Source organism: Tympanuchus pallidicinctus, unplaced genomic scaffold (assembly GCF_026119805.1).
Source record: "Tympanuchus pallidicinctus isolate F22 unplaced genomic scaffold, pur_lepc_1.0 scaffold3, whole genome shotgun sequence".
NCBI classification, from domain to species: Eukaryota; Metazoa; Chordata; class Aves; order Galliformes; family Phasianidae; genus Tympanuchus; species Tympanuchus pallidicinctus.
In genome coordinates, this window is record NW_026294747.1 from 85003620 (window position 1) to 85019709 (window position 16090).

The 16090-nt window shown below is 37.6% G+C and overlaps 1 protein-coding gene across 1 annotated transcript in view; it reads right to left on the reverse strand.

Annotated features, from left to right (window-relative positions):
* THSD7A (thrombospondin type 1 domain containing 7A) overlaps positions 1–15764 on the reverse strand; it is a 257309-nt gene extending 241545 nt beyond the window's left edge. The window contains exon 1 of the mRNA XM_052695414.1: positions 15656–15764. The gene's annotated coding sequence lies outside the window, so the exon portion shown is untranslated. The remainder of the gene's footprint in view (positions 1–15655) is intronic.
* Positions 15765–16090: the final 326 nt, after the last annotated feature.

Genomic DNA, 16090 nt, shown 5'->3' on the forward strand with positions numbered 1-16090 from the left:
CCTCTTTATGATGAATACAAAGTAGTGGTCTTCTCCAAGACATACAAAGAACAGATTCCAGAGCAATGAACTTGAAAACAGACCTGGAATGAGACTAAGGGCTACGTGGCTGCTGTCAGCACTTGGCATGAAATTTGAAAGAACCCACAGTTTTCTTGGTGGAGCTCTCAATCTCATTCCGAATCTAGTTAAAAGCACTGGATATAATGGAGCTGGATGCAGACAGATAAGCATTGTTTATTATTATTCCTATATTTGCATAACCATAACCAAACACTATGACTGGGCCTATCTTCATAGATAACTTTAAGGGCTCAGCAACGTCTGTATATTTATAAAGATTAATCAATCTTTCTCTTATATTAACTTCATCTACTCCATGGTTCCCACTACAAAAGGCCAAGAGTCCTTACACCCCATCGAAATGTGATTTCATACATCAAAATCACTAACTGCAGGTGCAGAAGAGTCAAAGATCTGAGATTTTTAGTTTTAGGATTTAGAATTCTTTAAGTTGGTGAGAGATGGTTTTGAAGGATGGAAAATTCAGTAGATAAGGAGTTTAATGGATGGCCTCATCCAGAGAGTTGTAGTTGATGGTTCTTTCTCCAGGTGGAGGCTAGTGTTGAGTGGTGTCCCCCAGGGGCCAGTCTCTTCAACATCTTTACTTTGTAATGAGAAGGAGGAGCACCAAGGTGAGGGCTGGGGGTTAGAACTGGATGATCCTTAAGATCCCTTTCAGTTTAAGCCATTTGATGATTCAAAGTGATGAGAGCAGCCTAATTCCTGAATATCTCATTTATGTAATGTAGCAGATTTACTGTGGAGCTAAACCATTTTCAAAACAGTTTATTTTCATTTGCTCTTTTCTTAGCACCACAGCATGACTGTGTGCAGCTAACGCTCTGTGACAGATTTAGCCTGTTGCAAATTACTCTAAGAAAGAGAGATTTCATGGCATGCTTCTCCTGTGATTTTAAAGCAAATTAAACTGATTTAATCCTGAAAAAAAAAAAAAAAAAAAAAAAAAAATTAAGGACAGTAGCACTGACAGGACTCTCAGTCCATCACAGTCCATGCCAGCAGGCCAAGATGCAAGGCATGGTATTGCAGGGTAGGGAAAAGAATGGAGTCAGCTACCCACATACTTGAGATCTGAGGCACAGAGAGCCAATTAAATGTCATTGAGATCACATCTCAGGGATCTGAGGGGCAAAAAAGCACCAAAAATCAAGAGGTATGATGAAAAACAACCAAGAAAACATTTTTTCACAGCAAGGTTCTTGGCTTGGTTAATGAGTCTGAAGAGGGATCCGCAATGCAACACTGGCTTCTTCGAGATTCCAGGCATGGATTGATTTGGCAAACTTGACACACAGTACTTAACTTGAAATCAGACAATCACATGAGATAACAAAATTTCAGAAGAGAATTAATTTTTAGTTCTTCTTACCCTATTTTGTATTCAAGCTGGAGGGAAACGTAGCAAGAACAGCCTACAGATGGAAAATAGCTCATGTCTCATTTAGAGTTTAACAAGCACTCAGCACTTTCTGTACAACTTCTGGTTGGATTAAAGCAAAGGCAGGATGTTAATCTCATTCACAAAGTGCCACAAGGGACTTTTAAAGATATGCCACATTACACCTTCAAGCAACATGTTCATTTTTACAAGTCTGAAACCAGCAAGAGTACAAGCCTATTTCTGTGGAGTTAATAAAAATGCAGTAAAATTACCACCATTCTTTTCCAGAAAAAAGAAGTTAAATTCTCCCCTCACAACCTCAGTTCAATGTGATTTAATAAATACTGAAATTATTTACCACAGTTTTATCTTCTAATTATCTCTCACATGAGAAATGCTCAAAGACTCTTATTTCTCCATCTTCATTATTTTATTTTCATGCCAACTGGGAAAAACTATTTGCACATAAACAGGATTCCCAAACTAGCAAAGCAGCAAAAGCTCACCTGAACTTCTCTGCTTTTCCCCATAATTCAGATAAGAAGCTATGAGGAAAATAATGCTCATGACAACAGTGCAGCATTTCTGGTTCAGTCTTGGCTCCTTCTGCAGCCAACAATAGAAATGCCAACAACAGCTTCAGCCCCACAGATGTTTGGCTTTCTATTTGCCTATAAGAGCTTTTGGACCTGTGCTGCCCTGACAAAAGCTGGTTAACAGAAATCACACCAGGAAGCACAAGTGTTTTTGCTGGTAGAAAAGATAAAATCAAGTATAGATAACATGCATACATATTTCCACTGTTACTAAAACTCTTCAGACTGTCTTGACAGTATTATTTTTATTGGAACTCTATAAGAAAAAAAACACACCCAGTAAATGGGACTATTTCTGGAAATATGCAAACATTTGGTTTCTCTCCTACGAAGCAGCAACTTTTCTCAGTATGAAACAAAGTAGTTACTTAAACAAGCCTAACCAATGCTTCGCAGTTCATTCTTTTTAAAATCAAAGGCAGATGTGCTCTAGTTCAAATTAATTATCATCAATACTGCAAAAAGTGGCCATAGTAAATGAAAACAGAGTATCAACAAGCACATAGATCCCCCAGAAATAACAGTAACAATAAATAAACCACCTAGTTCTCATCTCCAATGGCTTGCAGCTGGAAGCACTGCAGTGCAGGGCTGAGTAACGCTGGCTCGATCTCATATGTCTCTCATCAGCTCCAACTATGTTGTGAAAGAAAAGTGACATTCAGATTTCAACACATTTTTAAAACTCTTCTAGCTTACATAAATACAGAGGGCATTGTTCTCCTTTTATTGTATTTATTCTGTTTACATGTCCTCTCAGCTGAAAAGAATTGGTTCAAGACTTTGTTGTTTATTTGGAAAGTCCAGCATTCCTTAAATCTGTTGATCAAATCCTTTCCTCAAGTGTACTCAGCACACAGAGGCTCTTTGTTGCACTTGACTGCTAAAAAAAAAAAAAAAAAAAAAAAAAAAAAAAAAAAGAAAAACAACCTCACAACAACAAGAAGCAAGAATGTCCTAACTCACCAAGGGCAAACAGCCATATTTTAATATTGCTTATAAATTCAAGCTTGGAAGGACACCAAAAGACACAACCATCAATGGTGCCACAGTACGAAACATGGATGCATCCTCTGAATATTTGAACGCATGAAAAATAGCAGTGTTAATATTGCATACACACAATAAGGCAGATCCCTCAAACAGAGCACGCACCTGCTAGACAAAATATTGCAATCACAACACTCGATAGCACACAAACAATTTTTACCCAGGCCTAACGTTCACCCTCACTAAAAGCCCTCTGCTGCCATCAAGTCCCTCCTGCTTTGGTTCATTAAACTAGGACAGGAATGACAAAGAAAGCTTCCTCTGCCCCCCGCTGAGGAATCACAAAGGGAGCACTCAGCTTCCTGTGGATCATGCCAAAACCTTCACTGATACAGCACAGCTTAGGAACAAAACATTTCAGCGGCACCGCTTACACCTCTGATGAATACACACACATTCTCAATCTGCAGTTCTCACATCACTGAGAGGGATCTCAAGAATGATGAGAAAAAACATGTTAATTATTTCTTTGGGAGAGTGCCCAGAACCAGGGTCAAAGGCAAAGATACGAATTCTACCGAATTGGGCAGAATATTATATTTTCCTTTTTGCAACTTCTGTTGCAAGACTTCAAAATTATACTTCATCAGGAAAGATTGCTCCATCCTGATGAAGTAGGGATTAAAATTGCAGTCAGAGTTTAAACTTCCTAGAAGTAAACATATTCCAGAGCCCAAGAAAATCTCTGTCTCTAGGTAAAGAAGCTGCTCTGCATTATCTTGTTCAGGTGGAATAGGACTATTAAAAATTACTTTTGACGCCAACTGCTATTTTGAAGCATCTCAGTATGAACCACAGATTCTGTGACAGCAGGATGAACTCTTCTACCATACTGTCACAGTTTTGAAAAGAACAGCTACAAAATTAGATCAGAAAGATCCAATCTAATGGATTAAACAGGATATATAAAAGTTGGTAACAAAGCTAACACCAAATATGACTATGCTGCTTTAGTAATGCTAAGACCGAAAATAGAAGAATGTGAATTCACATGTATGTGTGTGTACACTTCTGTATACACACATACATGTGTGTAAAATGGTATTATATTCATGGAAAAATAAATGGACTATTAATAGAGCTCAATTACATATATGATATAATAGAAGAAAGAAAATGATGAAAATATCATACGGAAGCATAAGTATGTACATCCACATTATATATTTATAGAACACATATTCTATATGCACATAGCTACAGTTATAAGGAATTAATACATGAATGAAGGAAAGTTAAATGTTCAAAAATATGCCTTAGAACTTCTATACATTTAATAGAATACAGTGTAGTATTGTGCTGTATTTTAATCACCTAATCAGCACACTGAAAATAAAAATATCAGAGGTTATATAGTGAATTAAAAAAAAAAAGTATCTTCATCATGGATAAGAGATGTATAAAGAGAGCCAAGAACAGAGGTCCATTGAATTCCACAAAATTGTTAAGTGCCTTTGTCACAACGTTCTCTGAAGGTCAAATGCAAAAGAGGAGGATTACAAATATTGGTAAAGCATAAGTCATTAAGCATGATGATCAAGCAGAAATCTATTCTTAGAGAAGACAAAACTGCTGACTATTAGAAGCCAGTAGTCTCCTCCAAACAAGAGGACCCATGGTGATACCTCTGTTTCTTACATTCATTCTTAAGAATCAATTATTTGCCAGTGTCACAAAGTTTCAGAAAACTTCCATCTGCTCCTCTAGAAATACTCTTACAATTTCTTTTCTATACCCCAACATTTCTAAGAGGAAAAATTTTTAGATTTTACATTTTATTAACTTCAGTATAATCAAGATATATTTTATAGACAGATATAATCAAGATATATTTTATATTAGCAAAAAAAAAAAAAAAGAAAAAAAAAAAAAAAAGAAATCTAGCCAATGGACAACATTAAACATATTAAAAACTCCTTTATACTTGAATGCATATTCATTTCTTGAAATTTTCAGGATATCAAGAGTTGAAGGAAACTTTGCAATGTACTGAGAACTGCAAAAAGTTACCTGTCCAGTAAGTGATTTAGAAGTCATTAAAGTGGTTATCAAACTGCTCAAAGTAAAATAAAATAGTTCCTATTTTCTGGTCTGACCCTTATTATTTCCTATACTGTAAAAACTAGAAAATATCTCTGTAGTCTTAAAAAAAAAAAAAAAAAAAAAAAAAAAATTAAAGTCTTCAAACAGCAGATGAATCCCTGCAGAAGCATTAGCACTAAGATCCAAATTGAGCTCCTTTTCTTAAAGCATGAAATGAAGTTTTTTGTCTTCTAAGTGATTTTCAGGAGGAAAGTTTTTTTTTAATTGTACTGAGGATGTCAAAGAATATACCTTCAGTTACCCAGCATGGTATTTGTCAGGACCTGGTCACTTTGCACTTTTTCAGATATGCTGAGCTGCATCCTAACTCCTTCCACTTATTTACATCCTTCAGTGTCCAAGTCCAAATTTAAATACTGAAAGTATATAAGCCACTTTGTTAAAAGAACACTGACAATATGGAAGGTGAAAAGTATGTTTCATACCTTGAAAATAGGCAATTCCCTCTCTAATTGTGGCCTATTATTTTCTACTGGAGAACTGCTTTTTCAAAAATGATAACCAATGACTGTTAGCTTAAAAACTGTCTTTTAAATTATTTCTAACATCTTTCTGAATTATTAATTTATTTTGGAAGTCTGTTAAGACAAAGCCCTATGACAAGACTGGTCAAATATTTGTTTTAGCTGCAACCTCAAGTAGAATTTGTTCCAAACAGTTCATGAAGACTAGAAGAAGAAACTCAGTTTTACTTTGCACTGTAAACCTCTTTCACAGGAATTTTCTTCTCATTAGCATACTTTCCACTTTCATTTCTGAGAGAATATGTTACTTTGTTTAGGAAAACAAGCAAGCAGAGATGGTAAAAGTTAAATAAAAATCACAAAAGCTAAGCAACAGATGGATTCTAATCATACCATCTGAGTAACTTGATCTTACTTTTACATGATTACAGTAAGTGCTGGTTTGTCTTCGTTGTCTGTACTTTCTATTTAGCAAAAATTGGAATAAAAAGTAATTGAAAAAAGCCTCTGTTTCATCAGTAGCACTTTCATACATTCATTCAGACAAAAGTCACTGTATTCAAGTGGGAGATTTTTAATTCCAGTATCTCCACAAGTAATTCTTCTCCTTTCATAAAACAAATTCACAATATAAAGTTGTTTGTAGCACAATTATGTATAATGCTTGCTCTTTTTAGACAAATACGGTTATTTCCAGTGATTTGGCAAGTTAACCAGGCTGCTGGATCAATAAAATTGCTATTTGCATGTCAAAGAACTAAGAGGCTTTCCTGAAGCCACAATTGGCTTCTTCACCAAATCAGACTCCCACAAAAATAATAATAACAATAATAATAATAAAAATCTGTATCACAATACCATTAAACTTCTCCAAACAAAAACAAAACCATATTTGTCATAGGTCAAAAAATCACAGACCACTGGAAGAGGCTTACCTAGAAAGCGCTGCAATTTAAAAGATACAGTCTAAAAAGTACATAAAAGTGGTCCAAGAGGACTCGGTCTAATCAAAGTCTTTCCATACTCTTTAGTGTCAGTGGTATCATCCCTTCAGTTTTTGTTCTCACCCATTTTCCTCATTTATGTGGACCATGCACATGTTTACAGGAAGCTTGTGAAGTCTAACTGGATCAACATGTAAAACCTTGAATTATAACAAAATACTGGTGTCAGCTTGTGCCAAAAAATCGAGAGTAGTACTGTCTCATTCGGATCACTGGATGTTCTAATATATGACAAAGACTGAGCATATGCCATCCTTTTATATAGTGGGCTTAGAAAGGTAAGAGTTATTGGGATGTACAAGATGATCATGAAAGAGCTGGAGAAACTTGGAAGGAAAGCAACGAAGTACATTGGCAAAACAGAAGTTACAGCAACTAAGGGCAAGTATTTCTTCTCCTTTCATTAATTTTTTCTGTATTCAGGGGATAGAAAATTGGAGAAGTAGCACTACGTTAGCAGTTATAGAAGCAACACACCAAGCTGCATTACCAACAGGCCTCACAGAAGTCACGCTTTTACTACAGTAAAATCCTCATTTTTTCCTAAGTGCTTATGAGCTTAAATTTCTCTTAAATATTCAGACTTAATGTCAGACAAATTTAATATTATCTGACAAATAGCTAACACTGTAAGAGATCACAAACCAGATCTGCATGTTTTCTCTCTGAACTGCAGCCTACTCACATATTTGGAGGCAGACTTCAAGCAAACTGCTATGGGAGGAGACTTGAGATACTAGTTAAAGCAGCAGTGCTTTATGACAGAGTATTAGTCATATAATTATATGTAGTTTTTAAAAGCAAAAGATGGATTTACTTCAAAAACATTCAATTCTATTACTGAAAGGCAACCAAGCATTTAAACCTATTTGCAAATAATTTTCAGACATACAACACACTCTTTTTGGATATGCACTTAACTAAATGCAATTTAAGCCTCCTCTGCTGCTCTTATGTAAATATAAATTATAATTAATTCCATTTAGTAATAAGACTATTGAAGAAATAAAATGCATATTTTACACATGCACTGTTTGAATGAAATGAAATCTGTGGCCAAAGACACACAAATAAAGGTTTAAAAAGCTTTATTTTCTTCACCCCAGTATCTGAAGTCCCACTTCAAAAATGTAGGTCAGGATTCATATTGATTCCAAAGTTTCTCAAAGTCAGATTGCAGCAAAAGCCTGACCCATTTTGAGCTGGCCCATCAACAATTTCAAAAAGAGCATGAAAGATCAGATGGCTGCATCACTTCTCATAATATTTTTTTCATGAGAGGACTAATATATGAAACACATTATCATCTGAAGTCCATACTCTGAAGAAATTGCCATGACATACTTACACACACCTCAAGGATGATTAAGCAGCTTAAAGAGGAATAGGCCTTCTGTGTTTAACTTAATTCCTATAGTGTTAACTGTAGGAATTAACAACTGTTAATATAAAGGTCAAGCACAACAGAAAATGATTACTTTTTCCAATCAACATGCATTAGTTCCATAAATAAATAAATAAAACACACAGAAAACAGAAAGTATAACCTTCCTTACCGTTTTTCTTTCACTTTCACTTCCATCCTGAAACTATTAACATTATAGTGCTTCATTGTTTTAGGAAGCTAATGAACAACAATTCCTAATTTTAATTGTAAGCATTTTAAGAAGAATGGCAAGCATTAAGATAAGTTTTGGATACATTTCTTCTAATTAGTACAATTGACCTAAATGCTACTCCACCTGGGAACATTAATTGGAAAATAATCTTTTGCAAAATTAATCCAGAACATTTAAGTAAGAAGAGGAATATTTAGAAGCTAAAAATCACCTTTTTTGAGGCATTTTCAAAAATAGTTCAATTATGGTTATTAAACAATTTTTTTCTGAAGACAGTTTTTTGTCCTCATCTTCATCTAAATCTAAAGTAACTATATTGGATGTACTGATTTCAGTGCAGCAGAAGAAGGCATTTACAAGTCCTCTCTCTAAAAATTCCTGCTAATACATTTTAAAGAGTTATTACAGGTATAAATATGACAAATTTCTTAATACATATACTGCAGATTTACTGTGAGGATAAATGATGAGAAATTCAGGAAAAGTCTACTGATAGGAGCAGCTGCTCTGGTAAAAGGATTTTCATATCCTGGGAATTTCTTCTAACTTTTGCACTTTGGTGTCTCAGGTTATAAACTGGGATACAACTCATTATTAATAGTCAATTTCAACAGGAGCAGCTTTGAAGATTATTTTTAGTATCAACAGTTTGCATTTATCTAAATTTTTATTTTCAAAGACATCCCAAACATGATGTATATGCACATGTGTATATGAACTTCCAATCAGATATCATCAAAATTATAAATATATAAACATTAATAAATAGAAATGCATAATCTATCAATCATTTTGTTATATTTTTATAAAAGGCCAAATGATAGAGCAAAGTAGAATCACACTGATATCAGTCTCTTATGGAGAACCACCTGAAGTTCTCAGAAGACAAATATTACTTTTGAGAAGAAGACATATAGTACAAGCTTCATTTATTTTAACAACATGCTATGAAAATCTGAGGGGAAAGCACAATTTGTTCTACAAAAGAATCTTGGATAAAGCTCTGTTTGCACTATTTCACTTTACACAGAACATACATTACGATAAAATCAGATTTTCAGAAAGAATTACTTCTGTTGAAAGCTCTCAACAAATATCTTCAGAATTTCCAGCTGTTTGTTTTAACATGTGTACTCAGGCCAGATGTTTTATATCAGGAAAAAAAAAAAAAAAAAAACAACAACTGTTAAAATATACGTGTGCATGTTCTGTTTGGACATTTCCTATCTAGCAAATGGCAGTAGTTCACCTTCAGTGAAATCGATTATGCTTACCATGCAATATTTGAAGGGTACATTATATTGCAATTCACCTCTTTCCCCTTCTCTACGCATGTACTTCTCCAGCTGCAGAAATTCAATTTGACCAGAACATCTAAGAAAGACAGCCAAGACAGAAAACAACTTTCCATTTTAAAAGAAGTACATCTAAACAAAAACGGTTAGCCTTTTCCTCAGCATCAGCTCATGAATTTCAACAGAGAGGACAAAATTCCTCTCCTGCTGAAGCAAAAGGGAACTCTAATACTGATTTCAAGAGTATCCTTCAAACTAAGAAAGCACATACAGAATTTCACTAATTGTTTATTTAGATAACTGATTTTTACCAGGTTTTCTGTTTACTTTTAGACACTGCAGATAATTTAAAGTTTATTCGTCCGTAATTACTGTAAAAGCCTACTACAACCTAACATGTATGTAACTTCTGTACCGCATCCTATTTCCAAGTATAATGAACCTCAAAATCCAAGATTGATTTTGGCTTCACCTGATCAATACTAATCTCTAAGGTACATTAGGCTTTACATTGACCTAAACAAAAAAGTCATTACATGTATATTAGTCAAACTCCAAAACATTTATTAAATTAATTTCAGAGACCACAAAAGGTGTATTGCTACCATTGTTTCTACCTGGGATTTCCATCCATCATCCTTAAGAAGATTTACATGCAACTAATAACTCACATAATCACATAGTCACTATAGTGGTTTTCTCAAAACGTTTGACCTGTTTGCTATTATTTTGAGATTCATCTTCTTGTACCTAATTGGAGGAACAACACAAAATTACACAGTTATTGGACTATTAGAATCCAATCTTACATACACTAAAGGCAATCAGAGAATGCATCTCACTCTTAGAGACAGAACTGAATTTGAAGACAGGGAGGAGTGAAAACCACTACACTTAGACTAAGCCCCACTGAAAGCAAAGTGTAAGAAACTCTCAAAGGATTTAGCCAATACATTTTTAAACAAAATCACAAAACTCAGAAATGCTTTCATATAAAGCTTATTTTGAAAAATACAGATTTCTGACATTTTGTATTATATTGGCTAACTTCAGAATAGGAATATAAAACCTACGTACACAGCAAAGTAATTGTTAGCAGTATGGCAAAACTTATCAATGTATGTAGGGTAGGCTCCTGGTCACCTTCATTTCCTTTTTGGAAATTAAAAAAAAACACAAATAAAAACCACTTTGATTTAACAGACACAGATACACACAAAGAGGAATTAATAAATATAAGCTACAATTTATAGTTTTTGAAAGTAAATCTAGTGACTTCAACCAACACATTTTTCATTTCTTTTTATACAAAATGTAAATTTTCCTCCCTACAACATCAGGGATTTTAACAGAAGTGTTTGTATTTCAGACAGATAACACAATTTACACTTTGCATAGTTAAGAACTCATATTGTTAATTATTTGAGGCAATAACCATGCATTCATTCTCCCCCTCAAGCACATTAACCTAAATTAAATAAATAAGTCTACAACCTAGCTCTAATGTTATTAGACAAAACTAATATTAAACATTCCATGAATGACTGTCCAGAAGTCTTAGCACAGTAAAGAACAATGTCATACCATTCACAATACATACATACAAAGATTTTTGTAAACTACTCACAGACACTTCAATAGTAATAAATACTATATGCAAAGAAGCTCAACACATCAAAAGTGTTAGCATTAAAACTCTTATGTTTAAATTTTCTGTTGTCTTGCTCTAGGGAATTTCAATACTAAATAAGAGTATGAAGAAAAAAAGGCTATTAGCAATCAAACAGAAAAAGAAGCAGTATAGGTAGTAAAAAAGACAACAAAACTGGATCTAGCCCAGGCCGCACCACAAGAAGTAGTTAGTAAGGTGAATGAGGTGATTGTTCCCATCTGCTCTGCTCATGTGAGATCCCACCTAGAGTACTGCATCCATGTGTAGGGCTCTCAGCACAAGAAAGACATGGAGCTTTTGGACAGAGTCCAGGGGAGGACCATGAAGATGATCAGAGGGCTGGAGCACCTCTCCTACAAAGAAAAGTTTAAGGCACTGAGCTTGTTCAACCTGGAGAAGAGAAGGCTCCATACAGACCTCATTACAGCCTCCTAGTCCATAAAAAGGACCTACAGGAGAAATGGGGTGAGATTTTTTTATCAAAGCAGTATAGTGATAGTACCAGGAGTAATGGCTTTACACAAGAGGGGAGATTCAGATTAAACATTAGAAATACATTTTTCAGAGGATTTTGAGGCACAGGCTCAGAGAAGCTGTAGATGCCCCATCCCTGGAGGGGTTCAAGGCCAGGCTGGATGAAGCCCTGGTTAGCCTAATCAGATTGTTGGCAAAGATCCCTTCTAACCTAAGTCATTTGATGATTCTATGTCTAATGAAAATGTAGGAGCTATATAACAGCTTGTGTTATTACCTGAAATGCAAGCAGTTTCATTGCAATTGACCAAAAAAACCCCCACAAAATTATATTTTTGTTATAGCCATTAAAATTCTTCTAAGCTTAAGATGCTTTTTCTTTCAAAATTCTTTATTAATATCAGAGTTTCAGCTCTGCAAACTTTTGGGGAAACTTTCCTAGCTGCCCTTAGTATTTTAGTGCAAGAAAAGAATATCAGGAATTATCTACACTTTAGTTTTTTTAATATTCATCTTACAAAAGCAATTTGTTTGGAAAGCATTCAAATATTCCACAATTTCAGGGGGAACTGATAAGAGTACATTATGTCCTGCAGAGGTGGGGAGTCAGTCCCAAGCACAGACCAAGGCATGAGCCAGCAGAGACATTCATCTCCCTCTTGACTTGAGAGTTCCTGGAGGAAAAACAAGAATATAGAGCCAGGCTGCATACAGTGTGGATTTAGCAAGAGAAGCAGCTTAAACCTGACAGAGAAGAAGGGAAATCACTCAAGAGGGCTTAATCTCTGGCAAGAGCCAAAAGCAAAGATTTCTGAAGACACATTTTAAACAGATTGAAGGGGAACTGGATTGGTACATTACATGGCATGACATTTCAAGCTTTGACAGAAACTAAATGCAACCATTTCCCTGAGCCCATACCACTGCTAAACATGCAAACCCCTCTGTACAAGAGATAATCTTTATCTAACGGAGAAATGGTCTGTGAATTTTTGAAAGTAAATTTTATTCAGGTCGCTCTTGTGCTAAAAATGCCCTTTATCCTCAGGTGAATATTTACTTTATTATTATTATTATTATTTCTAAACAACCCCCTAAATTTATGTTACAGAACAAAACTTACATATGGTAAGAACATGAGAGCTAATTAACCATAACATCATTCCAAGGCCTCAATTTCATCATCTTGTAACATGAAAATTATAGCTTCTCTCATTCCTGCCTCCCTTCTAATAAAAAAAGCATATTTTCACTGGAGCATTTTTAATGGTCTGCAAATGGAATTAGGCTGAAAACCACCTCTGATATTACTGGGGCATCCTCCTTGCCTGCAGCAGCCTAAGGACAGGACACAGTTCTGACAGGCTGCAGTTGTGATAAGTAAAGCCGACAGCTCAGGGGAGATATCGAATAAACTTATCTCATGAACAACTTCACTACTGGAAGAGAGGATAACTTTCGTGTCAGAACAGTCCAGAATAGCACATTGAAATAATGATGTACGTTCATACTAGCACCTTTTCCTGCACCATCTTTACCACAGACTTAACCCTGGTTGGCAGCAATGGCAGGTAAAAGTTGAAAGCACTAAGAAATGAATGAAGAAAGGTGGGTGTTTTGGTGTTTTTTGGGTTTGGTTTTTTTTTCATGTTACTAAAGGAAAAAAATCCAAGCTGTCCCTAATACCATTAGACACTGTCATCTTTTCATGCAAATGAAAAGAAGCTGGAGAAGGTGACTATGCTATAAATACAAATTAATTTTAACACTGTTTTGCAGCTGTTAAAATTAAAATGCTTTCTTTCTGATTACACTCTGAATGCAATTTGAATACATTGATTAACTATTGATTAAGTGCAATAAAGCAGTGACTTGCACTTCCAGAATTTAAAGAGGTAAGTGAAAGGTAGGTTCCAAGGAATTTAAAACATCTGACATTGACCAAATAGTTACCAAAGGAGCTACTACAAATGTAAAGCACAAGACTTACAGTATCAAGTACAAACTCTGGTTAAAGTTATTCCTTTCTCCTCTATTCATGCTACTATTTCAGTAGGACACTGATAAAATAAAAACTTTACTGCTCTCACATGGCTTTAATGGAAAAGCTAATTTCCTTTCCTCCATTCCTATGGCCATGTGCAACACCATGTAAAACCACTGTACTGTATGGTACATTGACATGGTATACAGAATACGATTAAATTACAGTGTGGGAAGACAAATGTGAATCAAGTGCCCAACCACAGCTAGGATTTCTGCTGTGTTGTACTCCCCAGTAAAACAAATAACAAAACTCAAGGAATATTGTGATATTGCTAAAGATGCCCTAAACTCCTCAGCATAAAAAGATAAGCCATCTAAAATATTAACCTTCGGAGCAATCCAAGGACCACAAATCTGGGCAAGGCCAAGTTCCACCTCTCCAGAGAAAACTGCATTACTTATAATCAGTAATACCAAAATCATGTACAATTATTACATATTAATCAGTAATATAGTCAAAAGACTACCAAAATCATGGACAACATGACCCTCAAACATCTCCTGCTACTGAGTTTCAACACATCATTCTCAAGCAACTTGGATGACCTTTGTCCCCACGTCTCCTAGGCACCCTTCACAAGACCCATTAGGAAAAGGAAAAAAAAAAAAAAAAAAAGAGAAGAAAAAAGGATTTTTCAATAGAATCATTGACAAAAGACACCTAAAATTAGGAAGTAACAGAATGAGTCTTCTAACATATACATCATCAGCAAGTAATTTTACAGCATTATCCTACAAACTAAGAGATGAGCTGACTGGTTTCAAAAACTGGAGATTTTATAACGAAGTGGAAGAGTTTGTTTAAATAACTTTCTTCAGTGCAGCTCCATCAAACTCAGTGCTGACACATCAATTGCTAAACGCAGCCACAGCAGAACTGTAACTCAAAATCCAGCATCCCGGCCACAGCACTACATCTCAAACCGTGCACACTCCCCTCAAAACCACACCCACACCCTTTATTTCAGTTTCCATCATTCCACAGACGTATGCTGCACTTGGCGAGGAGCTATTAAGAGAAAACACCATCAACTCGCGTGTATGCTAGCAGCGTTAACTGCGGTAGAGGTTTTTTTTTCCACTCTACTTTGTCCTTCGCTTTCCTTTGGGTAGTTTAAGAGTGCTCCAGAAGCAATCCCTCTCCATGCTGGACGAACCCACCCCTATCCCCATCTCCGCACTCCCGCACCCGCTGCTCCTCCCGCATCACTCACGCCCCGACAGCGCGCAGGCAGCAGCGCTCCGCTCGGGCCGGCGAAGCGCGCGCGGTTGAGTCGCTGCTGGCACACACACAGCAACTCCAGCCCGGCTCCTGGTGCACGCACGGAGCGATCTGAAAAAAGAGCTTACTGCTTCGCGTCCTTCAGACAGTAATTATTGCTTTAACAAGACAACGGGACGGTTTCACTCCCAAAGACGAGGTTGGCTAGGTAGCGCCCGGCCGGCCCTCTCAGCCACTTCTGTGCCCAGCGTATCTTCGCTCTCTATAGAACTGGCTTTGCGGCACGTTTTTTTGCTTCGCCCTCCCAAGAGAGTAACCACGGCCGCTTTTAAACTCGTTCCGTTCCGCATAACAGCCCCGAGCTCCCGGGCCCCGTAAGGCACTATGCGGCGCTCCCGCAGCCCGGCACTGGGCACAGCGGGCACTGCTGTGTGCCGGGCGCGGTCCCAGTGCCGCAGGTGACAGGCGGCCGCGCGGAGCCCCGCGCACCCTTCCGCGCACCTTTCTGCTGCCAGCCTTGTGTCACCGCGTCCCCCGGCCCGGCTTCGCAGGGCAGCTCCGGGTGCCGATGCTCCCTGTGGGGAGGGCATGCGAGGACACAGAGGAAAGGCAGCGCTGCTCGCCCCGTGCTCAGCCCGCACTCACCGCTCCGTGCAGGGCCCCCTTCTTCTCTCCCTGCCCGCCTCCTGTGGCAGGGCGGAGCGGAGGCTCCGCGCCCCCCGGTGCCCCGCACCGCCCACGCTCCCTTCCGCGGGCACTCACCGCTCCCCCCCCCCCGCATCACGCGGCCGCCCGCCCCTCCCGAGAGCCGCCGGCTCCATCCGCAATGCAGCTGCGGCCGCCCCGCTCCTCTGCCCGGCACCGCACGCCCCGGCCCGAACCGGCACCTGCGCACCCCGCTGGGTAACTTCGACCCCACCGCCAGCTGTGCGACGCGGGGAAAAGGGAGAGAGGGCGGGGGGAAAAATAAAAAAAGTGTCATGTACAGGAGGAGTTCTGCAGACTGTTTCTCCCCCCAAAACCTATTACTGCGGTGGACCCCAGGGACGGGGTGAGATTAATTGCTCCGCGTTAGGAAGA